General features: G+C 36.8%; 1 pseudogene; it reads right to left on the reverse strand.

Annotated features, from left to right (window-relative positions):
• Positions 1 to 8279, reverse strand: part of LOC122148905 — a 34100-nt pseudogene extending 25821 nt beyond the window's left edge.
• Between the last annotated feature and the right edge of the window lie 7097 nt (positions 8280 to 15376).

Raw genomic sequence — 15376 nt, forward strand, 5'->3', positions numbered from 1 at the left:
AGGCAGCACACGATTACTGTGATTGGCAACTTATCTACATGCAGAATTCTCTGAGGAGGAAGTGAAAGAAAAGCAAGCATTCCTGTCAGTCAGCTGATGCCAGAAATTTAATATTCATAGAAAAACGCTTTATAAATGCAGTTCATGTTGCCTTTAAGATTCATTTTTATTCTACTCCTAATATGTTCTCTAATTAAATGTATGCAGTCACAAAGGGGAAGCAGAAACGTTTTCTCCTGACATCACTTTAGTTTTAATCCCTGAGGCAGGGTTGGATACATGTTCCCAGTGTTCATCAACCCTGTCCGTTTAATTGCAGAATCAGAACATCAAAAGCTTTGAACTGCATATTGAATAAAGAGCATTTATGATTCACTAGGTGCTGGACATTTATTCAGTAAAAATACAACCATCAGCTAGAATCTTAAAGATATTTTTTGTAGTAGTAACAATGGATCATGAGTGAACACATACTCTTGCACACATAGATCTATGCAAATGCACACAATAACACTAACAAAAGTACTTATAGGACAAGAAGTTATTACAAATATTTTGACTTTTTTTTTTATTCACCCTGATGTCGCTTCTGGCCAAAATAGTCTATAATACAGCATAAAGCTTCCTCCAGTGGAAAAGTCTATCCTCTGTTTTGTCCTCTCACATCAAAATCCACTGGCATATTTGTTTAGAAATGTTTTTGCTTGTAAACCATGCTTGATCGGTGCATATTTCTCTCCTGATTCAGACAAGATGACTTTTTCACTGATGAAAGCAATATTATAGATAGAGGAAGCAATGGTATTAATGATGAATTGGTTTCTTACAAACACAGTTTTTCACTTCACACAATGGTAATTGATAGACAGGAGTTGTTTGGATTACTGTGCATCTTTTTATCGGCTGTTTGGACTCTCATTCTGACGGCACCCATTTACTGCTGAGGATGATGAAGTGATGTAATGCTAAATTTCCATAATTTTCTTCTTAAGAAATTAAAAATGTAAAAACATAAGAACTTCTTAATTTTTCAAGCATGGCATTGAAGTGGTCAAATATCCAAAAATGAACACAGAAGCTTCTACAAGAGTCAATCAATGATTATTCATCAGACTGTTTGGCTGTGTAAAAGGTTGAAAAAACCTAAAAACAAGCAACATGGGTACAGGAGAACACTTAATACAGATGCGCACACACACCTCTGCTCGTCTCCCTCACTGATATCGTGGAGCAGGACATAATATTTGAGTGTGTTGGGGATGAACCATTTGGGATGAGTGTATTCCCCACTGTGCTGGATTCGGTGCTGTTCCTGTGACAGCTTGAGAAACTGCTCTGTCGGCACCGCCTCACAGGACGACACCACCAACATACCTGCAGCCGAGTTCAGGAGATCTCACAGAATACAGATGGACAAAACTGCTAAACTGTGCTGTACAAAAATACATCATCTTGTTTAAAACCAATTAAATCAAACCTCTGGCTGGACAGGGTGAAAAAGTCTGGATTTTTCTTATGGTCAAAATTTCAGTGCGTCGAGTTATTAGGAGAGAAGAGTGAAGAACGTGGAAGGATACAGGCCAGGTAGTGGTTGAGGAACTCGTGCTCCGATGCTGGCATGGACTGCAGGAAGTTCTCCCGGTAAGTCTCAAACCATGGTGTTGTTGCTGTAAGTTAAACACAAAGAAATATTGTCTTGTTCAGAAACAAGATTATTACAGGCCGCATGACCAGCCCTGCAGGCGGGAGAGGAGAGAAGCACACTATGAAAGCAAAGACGAATAGAAAACCCACAAAGAAATGTGATATTCGCTGGAAGAAATTATAACAGATGACATTAATATAGCAAGTCTCTTTTAAAAATGAAAGAATGCTTTAAAAAATAATGAAAATCCAACAATCTATTAGTTCCCCAACAATTAATTTAAATATAAATACAGGTCTTCAAAAAAGCGGCACTTAAAATGCTCTCCATTATCCTGCAATTATAAAGCATACACATAAGGTCACATGAGTGAAATATTGTGGGCAAAAAAGTCTATTGCCTCTTGTTAACAGAGTAGTGAACATTACACACTGAAGTCAAACCAAGCAGCTTCCTGTTGGTTTACGAAGCAACTTCAACCAGTTGCATAATAATAATGTGGAAAATTCTTTTGGCCTCGCAAGAAATTCCTGTGTGGATTCTTATTGAAATTACTAATTTGTCCCACAAAACAATAGAACGTAATCACACCTTAAAGGGTTAGTTCACCCAAAAATGAAAATGAACCCATAAATTGCTCACCCTCAATTCATCCTAGGTGTACATGACTTTCTTCTTTCAGACGAATCCAGTCGGAGTTATATTAAAAATAGTCTTTGATCTTTCAAGCTGTTTAATGGCACTCAGCGTGTGTCGCAGTGCATCAGTCCAAAAGAAGTAAAATAAAAAGCGCCCATCCTTAATAAAAAGTGTCTCACACAGCTCCGGGGGTGAACAAAGTCTCCGGGCAGATGACGTATGAGGTCAGCTTTTTTTATGGGCTAATTTTCATTTTTGGGTGAACTAACACTTTAAATCACTTTTAATTCAGATTCAACCCTTTTTTTTTTCGAGACAGAATGTACAAAACAGGTTGACATTAGCATTCATGATCAATTTCCCCCCTTTAAATCTATCCAGGGAGGAGGGTAAGATGAGGATGTATTGATTTTTATGCTCCAGCTTCATTAGTTGAATGCCTTGACATTTCGTCTCAATCAAAGGCCCTCTCAGAATCATTCATGAAAATAAGCACACAGCATGAATGACGCACTACAATCCAGCAGCCTCACGTTCAATTCTTTATCTGGGTAGAGCTTGTACACCATGTCTGCACTACAGCACAAAACAACATATAATTTTCATTAAAATCAAATAAGCGCATCACTTGCTTGCAGTAGCTCAGATGATTACAATGGCAACATTATAGTTAGACGAAATAGGCTAATTTACATACTTTTTCTTTAACTTTTACTTGTGCTTTAACGCAGAAGTCTTTAACTTTTTTTTAGGTCCAAGGTCCTCTTGACAGGTAAATATGAACCCCCATTACATACTGAGTGTTCCATTAGAAGTCTGGCCTACGGCGATGTGTATCATGCACCATACTAATGTTTTATACAGACTTAGTTCTAATACAAAGATTGTTTTATTATTTAAAACAACCATCATTGTTCATAAACTTGTACTTAATTTTTTTTTATGTAGGAGGGACAACTAAACATTTAGATTTATCTTATTTTTGTATAATGAACATTAATAAGCATACCCACTGCAGTAACACTGTTAAAGGTTTGATAAAGGCAGTTTCTTTTTGTTAATCATAATTACAATTATTAATTTGAAGTTACTTCCATAATTCATAATATGAAGTGATTAAGTATATTTCTAAGAAATGTGTCTGATTTCTCATGAACATGACCTTAAACCAAATATACATAGTTCCTACTCAGACAACCTACCAGGCATTTTTGAAAATGTGTTTTGAACATCCTAAATAAATATGAAGTAAACAAATATAGTAAAAAAAAAATCCAAATGTTTAATTCAGCGAACTTTAAACTCGACAGAGCATTAGTGTATCAATACAAAAAAAAAAAAAAACCTTGTAATGTTTACTGGAAATATTGTATACATACACAAAAAAAAAAATCTAATATTAAAAACAAAACAATAAAATAAGGGGTGTGCTCAAAATATCGATTCTTAGATACATACCGATATAATAAAAAAAGATACAGTATCGACATTCTAGCCCTTAGTATCGATACTCCGCCCAGCCATTAGGGGGCGCAGCGGCCCGCGAGAGTCTTAAGTCATAGGATAAAGCTAGCATTACCAAGAGTATCCTCAGGTTATTGTTTTGTTGCTGCAGTGATTTTTGTTCAACTGCCTTTTTGAGGACAAACCTGTTTAGCCTTAAGATTTAAAAATCCATCCTGTTATGAGGTAGATTAGATTTGTTGTTGTGCCAAATGTTAAAAGCAAGATGTAGCATTTAAGTGATTTCATAGTGAAATATGTTATGGCAGTACATGGTGTCACAAAAAAAGAATTATAAGAAGATTTAATAAGAAGAATAATAATAAGAAGATTTTGTGCTTGTGTGAGCTCAGACTGTACCCTTGGAAAGTTAAATGTTGACTTGTGGTAATTTCCAGATTAATACAATTTGTGTACAATTAATCAGAGCACTTAAAGTTGCAAATATTTAAGCAAAAATGCACTTTGTTATAATGCACTTTTGTCTTCAATAAATGGAAATTGAAGAAAAATGCAGAGTTCTGTTTGTTGAGTAAATGTGTTGTCAGCATTAACTAATTGGCTCTGGCCCATGTATTTTTATTGAATCGTATCGAATCGTGTCACATTGTATCAAATCGTATCGAGACAGCTCTGTATCGAGGTACGTATCGAATCGTGACCTGTGTATCGAGGTATGTATCGTATCGCCAGGTTCTCCAAGGTATACAGCCCTAATGCATATACATATATATACATATATACATATATATACATATACAAATATATTACATATATATATATATATATATATATATATATATTATATTTAAAAATAAAAAAATAACAAATCATCTATAATCAAAAGTATAAACACATCACATAAAAAAAAAAAAAAAATATAAAATTATAAAAAAATAACATAATATATATAAATATATATAAAAATACTAATATATATATAATATATATAGATATATATACACATATATATATATATATATATATATACAATATATATATATATATATATATATATATTATATATATATATATATATGCTACAGAAAAAACTATTAATTAGTTAACTGCTATGACCCTGTGCCCACTTATATATGATATTGGCCTTGTTTTATGGACAGCCCACTTACAATGAACCCAGACACTGAGAACTCAGATCATGGTTTTCAATACATTAAGGTAAAAAAGCAGATATTAGGTACATTATATTGGTACTTAATGAAATATATGGTTATAACTAAGAAATATACAGGCACCAATACGCCAGCTGTAATACTGGAAACATTGTCACAGTTTTTTACTGTAAATTTAATAAAAAGGAACCAATATTTCACATTAAATCAAACTGAGGAACTACGTTAAGATTTATTCTGTTTGGATTTCAGAAAAAGTGCATGTAAATCTCTTCTTCACAGCAAAGAGGAAAAGAAACTAGACTATAAAGTGAGGCACATTCTAACTGAATGGGTAAAATGACTCATTGAACTAAAATCTCACAAACAGACCCCAAACATTTCTGAAATGTTTCTGAATTTAACTTAAATTTCAGTCAAAACAGTTAACTATTTTCTGACTGTAAATTGGAACACTAACTGAAGAGACCTCTAATCCATTATTTGACAAAGCAATGGACACATCTACCACTGAGAGTTTCAGCACAATGAGTCTCAAATACACAAACACACATAAAGCTAAAGAACCACCACCAACATCCAGAGAAAGCGGAGGAAGCTGGATTGGAAAGAGGAAAGGAGATTTAGTGACAGTTCTGCTACGGAGCGAGCTGGGACGGAAAAATGATGTGGAGAAGGCGACTGAGGAAAGCCCTCTCACACACTCCCAGCAGGGGAAGGAAGGTAATACCTGTGTAGTACTTGGACGAGCTCAGCTGTGTGAGTGTTTCTTTCCAGTCAGAGTACCAGGGAACGCTCGCTTTGACCGTGCGGTCTGAGAGGAGAAGAAACAGGCAGTCTGGTTAAAGCTCACGGACAGGAACCACAGAAGTGTAACGCATCCAAAACCAAAACACAGCTGATTATTTGAACTATTTCACATGATGAAATAGCTGGACTATCAGGTTCTAGGATGAAGTATTTCATTAATATTCATTTTCTGTGAACTATTCCTTTTGCAGAAGAGAACTTCTATAAAGTGTTAAACTGAGCTCGCACTGCAGATCCAGAAAGAAAATGAGCATTGTCCTAAAATCCCATTTTCCTGATCAGCTTAAACATGAGCATGTTCATTTGGCGCCTCACGCTGTGAGAAAAAGCAATCTACTAAATGTAGGATAATGAAGTAAACTCAAAAGTTACATACATTGACCAAATTGTAACATACTTTGCCCTTGAGACACACATAAAACACAAACTACTGGTACCTGTTCTAGCAGAAGCAGAAGCAAAAAATAATGGAGTTGGATGTTTCTGGAGAAGTCTATGGGTCAGGGTGAGTAGAGCACACACACAGCAAACCAATGCTTTAAAATCATCATGAAAAACCATTCACAACCCCTTCTCATTCCATAATGTGACACATTTCTGAGGGAAACTGCTGCATGAAAAATCTAGAGCACAATGTCTTTTTTTTTTTTTTTTGAGAATGTATTGGATTGTGAAAAGCAATCAGAACCCCGAAAGTGAGTTTGCAGATTGTGGATGGGATGATAATTTTGTTTGAGGAATCAGGCTTTTTTTAAGTCTCTACCTGCAAGGAACTGGAATAATGGCTTAGATTGGGAGCCTAAAGGTCAAGTTCATGGTCAAAAGCAGTTTGACGTATTGAAAAGGTAAAAAAAAACATCTCTCATTAAAATCTATCCCCAAATCTATCATTATTTTTGTTACATTACTTTATTCTGCATGTAAATCTGCAAAATTTTAGAGAGGATGCTTTACAGAGCCTAAAGCATTGCCTAATAGCTACTTGGCTATTGTTTAACCTTAAGTTATCTGCCCCACAGTTCTAGATGACATCACTAGAAAAAAAAAAAGTTTTTTCAGAAGTGGAAGACATTATTTTCATCACATTTGGAATGATGTGCACTAATAAATTTTGCGCAATACAGTGTTAATATTGTTAACTAAAACTAATTAAAAGTTCATTAAAATAGCATTTTGTTATTTGAAACAAAGCTAATGTAAAATAAAATCTAAATATTACATGAAAAATATAAACTTATATTTGAAAAACGAAAAATGTGCAATTTTGCCTTGGCTACGAACTGAAATAAGTTTAAAATAAAAGCTTACTCTAAATATAACATTAAATATATAATAGGTAAATAATTATAATTATTTAACATTATTGTAATTAATTTACTCACTTATAATATAAATAATATAATAGTATATTATACAAAAATAACTGATACAATAAGACCAGGAATACGTATTATGCATTTAAGCACATAGGATCAGTTTGGATTTCATGTTGAATTTAGAGCAGATTATTTATGAGACCCCAGCTTTGTAATCAAACGTTAAATTAATATATACAAGTATGCTTCTCTGCTGTATGTTGCACCTTGACTCTGTTCTCATATTCAGGTGCAATACGTCCATTCAGTTAATAAGGGGATGCTGCTGATGTAAACTGGTGTGTTAGTGTCTAAGTCTCAGGGGTTTGTTGTCAGGCTCACCCAAGTGAAGGGTGTAGCAAAGGGACCACATGGGGGACGGGCTCTACTGGGAGCCTATGATCTGAGAGGGGAACACTTCATGCCATTACTCAAAGGGTTAACAGCACAGCACAGCACACGTGTGTGTGACCTGGCACACACACACAAGAGGAAAGCTCTTATGAGCTCTTAAAGCCCGTGTATGAAGCTCTTACCAAGAATTCATCCACAGGAGTAGTTTGAGAATGGGGGAAGAAAATTTGAAAATTGAAAAAAGAAAAAAAAAAAGATCAGAAACGACAAATCATAGATGTGTAATGCAAACCAAACCCTTTAATTTCATGGACAATTACAACATTTGATTCTCACTTTTCCCCTCAAGGGCTCTGCTGCCCTCGTCAGGTGCTGATATGAGAGACTACTATGAAACGAGTCATTTTTCGAGTGTAGTCATAATTTTCATATTAAAATGTTCACACACACCCTGCAGAATCTATGATTATTATTTTTATCTATATTAGCACTAACCGCTTATGTTGAGGTCGTAGTCTCCTGCTGTGAAGACGTTGGCGGGCGACCCTTCAGGTGGCTGGCAGACAGAAACCGTCCGGCTGAGGAGTCTGTGCAGCTCTGGGCTCTGTGGAGGCCGTGTGTTGATCCCAGTCACGCTGATCCGGAGGCCCTTCACCACTACCACCTGGTTATTGGGATCACGCAGGTGACCTACAGTACGGTCCAAAAAAGGAAGAGGAAAACTTGCAAGTTGAACTGGATGGTGTCAAATTCATAATAGTGCTGCTAATTCTTCTTGTAGCTGAAGCTTTATTTTTTCCTAAGTGACCTACAGGATCCAGAACCCAAGGCTGGTTCCATCTGGACCACAAGTCCTCTTTTAAAAAATGTATATTAATATAATTTCTTTACACAAAAAAACTGAGAAAAGGTTAGAGGCCTGCGAGATTTTTTAAAAAATGTCTTTGAAAGAAGTCTCTTAAGCTCATCAAGACTGGCTGCATTTATATGATCAAAATGCATATTGATAAAATATTTTGAAATATTATTCCAATTTTAAGTAAAAGTTTTCTATTAATATATTGCAAAATGTAATTTATTATTGAAATGACAAAGCTGAATTTTCAGCATCATTACTCCAGTCCTCAGTGTCACATGATCCTTCAGAAATCATTCTAATATGCTAATCTGCTGCTCATGAATAACAGTTTTTAATAACCGTTTTTTAAATGATTATCAATGTTGAAAAAAGTTGTGCTGCAAAAACCATTCTATATTTTATTTGATGAATATAAAGTTAAAAAGAAAAGCATTATGTGAAATTATAAATATATTTAGTCACTTTTATTAATTTAATATAATTTAATATAATATTTCCAAAAGAATCTTACTGACCCCAAACTTTTAAAAATAATCGTTTTTCCCCATTTCTGCCACTTGTTAATTCTTATGGACATTGACATAAATTGTGTTATTTTTAATTTTTAATAAATTATTATTAAAATGTTTCATATTTGGGATTTTATAATTGAGACATAATACAATGTTTTGATTATTAATATTGCTAATTATTTTTATTTTTTTATGATTTTTAATGAGATCAGTACAATACAAATTCTTTTAATTAAAGGGATAGTTCACCCAAAAATGAAAATTATGTCATTAATGACTCACCCTCATGTCGTTCCAAACCCGTGAGACCTCCGTTCATCTTCGGAACACAGTATAGATATTTTAGATTTTGTCCGAGAGCTTTCAGTCCCTCCATTGAAAATGTATGTACGGTATACTGTCCACGTCCAGAAAGGTAAGAAAAACATCTTCAAAGTAGTCCATGTGACATCAGAGGGTCCGTTAGAATTTTTTGAAGCCATCGAAAATACATTTTGGTCCAAAAATATCAAAAACTAACGACTTTATTCAGCACTGACTTCTCTCCCGGGTCTGTTATGAGCGTGTTCACAACACTGCAGTTTAGTGATATCCGGTTCGCGAACGAATCACTCGATGTAACCGGATCTTCTTGAAACAGTTCACCAAAATCGAACTGAATCGTTTGAAAGGGTTCGCGTCAACAATAAGCATTAATCCACAAATGACTTAAGCTGGTAATTTTTTTAACATGACTGACACTCCCTCTGAGTTCAAATAAACCAATATCCCGGAGTAATTCATTTACTCAAACACTGACTGAACTGCTGTGAAGAGAGAAGTGAAGATGAACGCCGAGCCAGATAACGAACGAAACATTGACTCGTTCTCGAGTCAAGAACCGTTTCTGTCGGACGTGTCGTCCGTTTCGAGAAGCGAGGAGCTGATGATACTGCAACATGCGTGATTCAGCGTGATTCAGACTGACACACAGCGTGTCTGAACTGAACTGGTTCGTTTTTGGTGATTGATTCAGAACTGATTCTGTGCTAATGTTATGAGCGCGGGTTAAACCGAAGGCTTGAAATCAAGGGCAATCATCGCCAATGAAGTCATTACGTTGAGCGCCAATTAACTGGTGAAGCAACCGGTCTTACGGCAACCGGTTTTATTGAATCAAACTGTCTCGAAAGAACTGGTTCGTGGAAAAGAACAGAACTTCCCATCACTACTGGGGATCTGAAAACCGATGCAACCGGTTCTTGACTCGAGAACGAGTCAATGTTTCGTTCATTATCTGGCTCGGCGTTCATCTTCAATTCTCTCTTCACATCAGTTCAGTCAGTTTACTTCTTTGAGTAATGAATTACTCCGGGATATTGGTTTATTTGAACTCAGAGGGAGTGTCAGCCATGTTAAAAAAGCTAACAGCTTAAATCCCTTTGTGGATTAATGCTTATTGTAGACGCGAATAACCGTTTCAAACGATTCAAGTTCGATTTGGTTTGAAACTGGTTCAAGAAGATCCGGTTACATCGAGTGATTCGTTCATGAACCGGATATCCACTAAACTGCAGTGCTGTGAACGCGCTTACAACAGACCGGGAGAGGAAGACACTGCTGAAGTAAAGTCGTAGTTTTTGATATTTTTGGACCAAAATGTATTTTCGATGCTAAAAAAAATTCTAACGGACCCTCTGATGTCACATGAACTACTTTGAAGATGTTTTTATTACCTTCTGGACGTGGACAGTATAACCGTACAACATTTTCAATGGAGGAACAGAAAGCTCTCGGACTAAAATCTAAAATATCTTAAACTGTGGGTCCGAAGATGAATGGAGGTCTCACGGGTTTGGAAGACATGAGGGTGAGTCATTAATGACATAATTTGCATTTTTGGGTGAACTATCCCTTTAATTATTGGAATTCATTCTCTTGTGGACAGAACCTCCAACAGAGTATTTGGGATTTATTATTCTATCTTTTACAATCTTATTATGACTTCCAACTTGAAATCTGTCAAGGCTGAGGAAAAGCTGGGTTTCTTGACCACCTCCTCACACAACCTTCCCTTGCAATATGCATGGCCACCACCCAGCTCAAATATGTGGGCACTGGCAACCCCCACCAGACACTTTCCCATAATGCACCCTGTCTGTTTTTCACTCCACATATTCACCTGATAAGCACAACATGAAGAATAAAGATGAGTTCGACTTTGCTCCTCTGCTGCAAAGGCATTCCTGAATAAATCCCAAACAAAATAAACAATCACAATTGTGAAGAATCCATAACACACATAAAGAGTTTCCATACTTTCTTCATTTGGGTCAACCTAACTGTGTTTCCAGGATTTCTAAAGAATCCATAACAGACTGCAACAAATAATATGAGAAGGCTGCCCCCGAAAAACTATTGTGCTACAACAAAACTTGTGCCATTTTTTCCCACAACTGCATGATTCCTGAATGGACCACTATTGTTTGATAAAATGGGGGGATAGAGGGATTTCCGTCTGTAAATGTGATGTTGTAGCTCAAAAAAAAAAAAAAAAAAAAAAAAAAAAAAAGGCAATTTACAGCAATTGAAGGAACTAAAACTGAAAACAATGAAATAGGAAACAGTGGAAAAAAAAAAATCAATTTCAGTTGTTTCCATAGTAAAAATGGAACATGATGAGCATTTTAAATTGTAGCATTTTAGTTGTAAAACCAACTAATTTTTTTCCACAGTAAACTTTCATATCACATGCATTTCAAGGCACACATTTTAACACTTCTTTCTTTTCCCAGGAAATCAAACCCTTGACCTTGGAGTTGCAAGGGTCATGTTCTAACTGGTTGAGCTACATGTGTCCAGTGTTGACTGGGAAAGATTCTGTAGCAGAATGATTTGGTCTACTTTTTACTAAATTGTTAACATTTGGAAAGAAGGCCAAAGAACACACACACAACCTTTTCTACCTAAACCCTGGGCAAATAGGAATATTTCGTGTTGAAAGAGAGACTGACATTTTTAATGAACCAATTAAAATGGCATCTGTTGTCTAATGTACACTACTGTTCAATTTTATTTTTAAAGTTTATAAATTATACTTTTATTCAGTAAAGACACAATAAATTGATCAAAAGTGACAGCAAAAAAACAAAACCAGTCAACACAAATGTGACCCTGAACCACAAAACCAGTCATAAGGTCACTGGAGTATATTTATAGCAATAGCCAAAAAATACATGTAGGGGTCAAATTATTGATTTTTTAAATTCCCAAATTCATTAGGATATTAAGTAAAGATCATGTTCCATGAAGATATTTTGTAAATGTCCTACTGTAAATATCTTAAAAACTTAATTTTTGATTAGTAATATGCATTTACTAGAATATGCAAAAAAGTAAATAAATCTTATAAAAGACAACAAAAAAAAACCTAACTTTTGATCGAAACGTGTCCTCTGACTACTGTCTGTCACTGTAAACAACGGCAGTTCTTCATAAGTTGAGTCAGTTGATCTGATTGTCTGCCTCTTTAGGATTATCTCATATCCTTTACTAGATATAGGCCTGGTGATTAAACAGCACAGGGCCAACACAGACCTCTAGCGCCGCCAGTCTCAGAGGTAATCTAACCCTCTCCAATAGAGACAATCTGATCTGTGCTGTGTCTGTCCTGAGGCTCTGGACAATAAATGGTCAGTGTGAGCGGAAATCAGATCAGATTTCACAAAACAGAGAGATCACATTCAGATGAATCCAGGTTGAAACCCTTCCTAATCATTTCACTGAGGATCAGAGCTGGGTTAGGAACAGGGCCAGAGGGCCTTACACTATCAAGGGTCTCCAAAGCTTTGTGACTCCAAAACTTCTTGAGGAAGTAGCCCTAGTGCATAAATCACAAAGAGACAGCTAAAGCCCCGGGCCCCTCTGCACACAAGGCCCCATGTTTCTTGACGCATTCAGTATTTGCTGACCACTAGAACCCCAAGCCACTTGGTTCACATGGCATGAGATGACCACTAGGGCCCCCAGGTTTCTTTTGCATAGAGCATGTGCTGATCACTACTATGGCCCCCAGGCCCCTCAGAATGCAGTGCAAAAAGGCCCAGGAAAACTATATTTAAAACTAATGTTCGCAACCACAACATGACTTTGTTGCTTGAAAAAAAAGAGGTCTGCCACAACCCAGGCAGCAGTATCTGGGGGGCCTACAAAGACGTCTGCCCAGGGGCCTCACTGGACAAAGAATAGGCCCTAAAAATCTAATGAACTGCCAAATTAGACTAGCAGTTTTGGGCATGTCTCTCAAAACTTAGTGAGCTGCCTATTTAGACAGCATTTTAGGGTGCTGACTAAAAATCCAGTTGCTGTTTAGTGTTTATCGAAAGAGCATTTTATTGGTGTGTTGTTTTCTCAAGACCTAGTTAGCTGTCCAACCTAGACAAATTATTTTTTGGGGCCTGTCTCTCAAAAACTGGCTATTTAATGGGCACTTTTGGGCGTGGAACCCTCAACAATCTATTGAGCTGGCTGCCTGTCTAAACAGTATTTTTGGGCGTGTGTCTGAAAACCTAATGAGCTGCCTACCTAGACAGCATTTAAGTGTGCTTCAAATCTGAGTAAGCTGGCTTAGCCTAAAGAGCATTTTTGGGCATGTCTCTCAAAAATTAGTGAGCTGCCTATATAGACAGCATTTTTAGGGTGCATGACTAAAAAATCCAATTAGCTGTTTTAGTGTTTATCGAAACAGCTTTTGTGGGTATGTTTCTCAAAAGCTAGTGAGATACCTCTCAAGTGCATCCTTTTGGGGATGTGTTTCTCAAGCACCTAGTTAGCTGTCAACCTAGACAAATTAATTTTTTTTGGGGCATGTCTCTCTCAAACTGGCTATTTTAGATGGCCACTTTTGGCCGTGTAAACTCAAAATCTATTGAGCTGCCTGTTCTAAACTAGCATTTTAGGGCGTGTGTCTGAAAACCTAATGAGCTGCCTACCTAGACAGCATTTTAAGCTGGCTTCAAATCTTAGTAAGGTGGCTTGCTAAAGGTCATTTTGGGGCATGTCTCTGAAAAACTACTATATTTTTCGGCGTCTGAAAACGTTTTAATGGCACCTAGACAGTTTTGGTCAATGTCTCTAGGCAGACAGCTCACTAAGTTTTTGATTTGAACACAGCCCGTGTTTATGTGTAAGTGAGCTGTCAACAACACCCGTCTTATTCTAGTGATCATCCTTTGGGATGAGATGATTCGCGGGCTGTCCTGATCAGCTGAGACCTCTTACCCTCGGACGGGGGGGGGTCCAGCGGCAGAAGGTCCGCAGCAGCTGCGGGGAAACTCAGGGTTGTTTTTTGCGGGTCACCTCTCTCTGCCGCATCCTCGCTGCACAGGACGGCCACCATCGGCACGGAACGAGTCCTGGAGGAACTCCACTGCACTGACTGCACGCACTGAGCCATGACGCCCGCCTCGACAGTTTCTTCACCGAGCTCAAAGGATCTGCTGTTGAGTTTGAAAACAAACACCTCATTTTACGTGACAGCCGACGGCCAGACATGTTGAAACTCTAGTGCGTGCCTGCTGATATCGATTTTGGCCCGAGAAGCTTAGCGGCGGTCAGGTGACTTTTTTACTTCCGCACTGACACAAAAGCTCTGCGTCTACCATAATAAAAGCCCTGGTGCCTGTAAATAACTTTTTACTTTCGATACTAAAGATGGACAACGACAGACTGACACACAAGCATGCCATAAACGATGATATCACATTTAATGGATTAGATATTTAATCTATTATATAGATAGATGAATTATAGAACCAAACCAAAAGTTGCAGTTCTGTCAATATTAAAAATGACTATTACTCTAAGACGAGGAATTCATTGATTTCACGTTGGATAAAACTGTCTATCAAATGGCAGCCAACACGAAAGAATGGCATGAGAATACTATTTAATCTAAGCCGATTATATTTGATATGCCAACAAAGCTAACTTCTCCTAACCTTCTCCTCAATCAGGTTCAGTCTGTTGCCTTCACCACAAAAAAATGTTCATGATTTGCATAAAATCTTTAAGTATAGAGGTCATTTCTGTCACTGTCCCGCGAGTCACATCACTCAAGATTTGTTTTTACAAAATTAGGACCTTTCAGGTTAAACCGGTCCTATATTTGACCATCATGTAAAGAAAGCAGCTGAGCACACATGAATACACTCCCTCTTTATGGTCATAAGGAAGTTGGACTGTGTTTAAAGCTGTGGCAACCTTAAAGTGAAGATATCAGAAGAGACTAGACTGGCCAGTAGACGATATGTCCGCTTCAGAGGAAGAGTGTCCTGTATGCAGGGAAAACATACAGAATCCTCTCAACCATCTCCATGCTGTGAAAAGTGTAAGTGTGGCTTAGATTTGACATAGATGGGTGATTTTGGTGACTTTTTCATGTGGAGACTTTACAAACAAACGTGTGGATCAAAACCTGTAGGTCTGTGATGCATTTACATAATTTAAACATGCTAATGTATAGTCTACAGCTTTATACAGTAATGCCTTGTATAAAAATGTATATTTGTAAAATATTTGTAAATGTA

This window comes from Cyprinus carpio, chromosome A20 (genome assembly GCF_018340385.1).
Source record: "Cyprinus carpio isolate SPL01 chromosome A20, ASM1834038v1, whole genome shotgun sequence".
Classification (NCBI taxonomy): domain Eukaryota; kingdom Metazoa; phylum Chordata; class Actinopteri; order Cypriniformes; family Cyprinidae; genus Cyprinus; species Cyprinus carpio.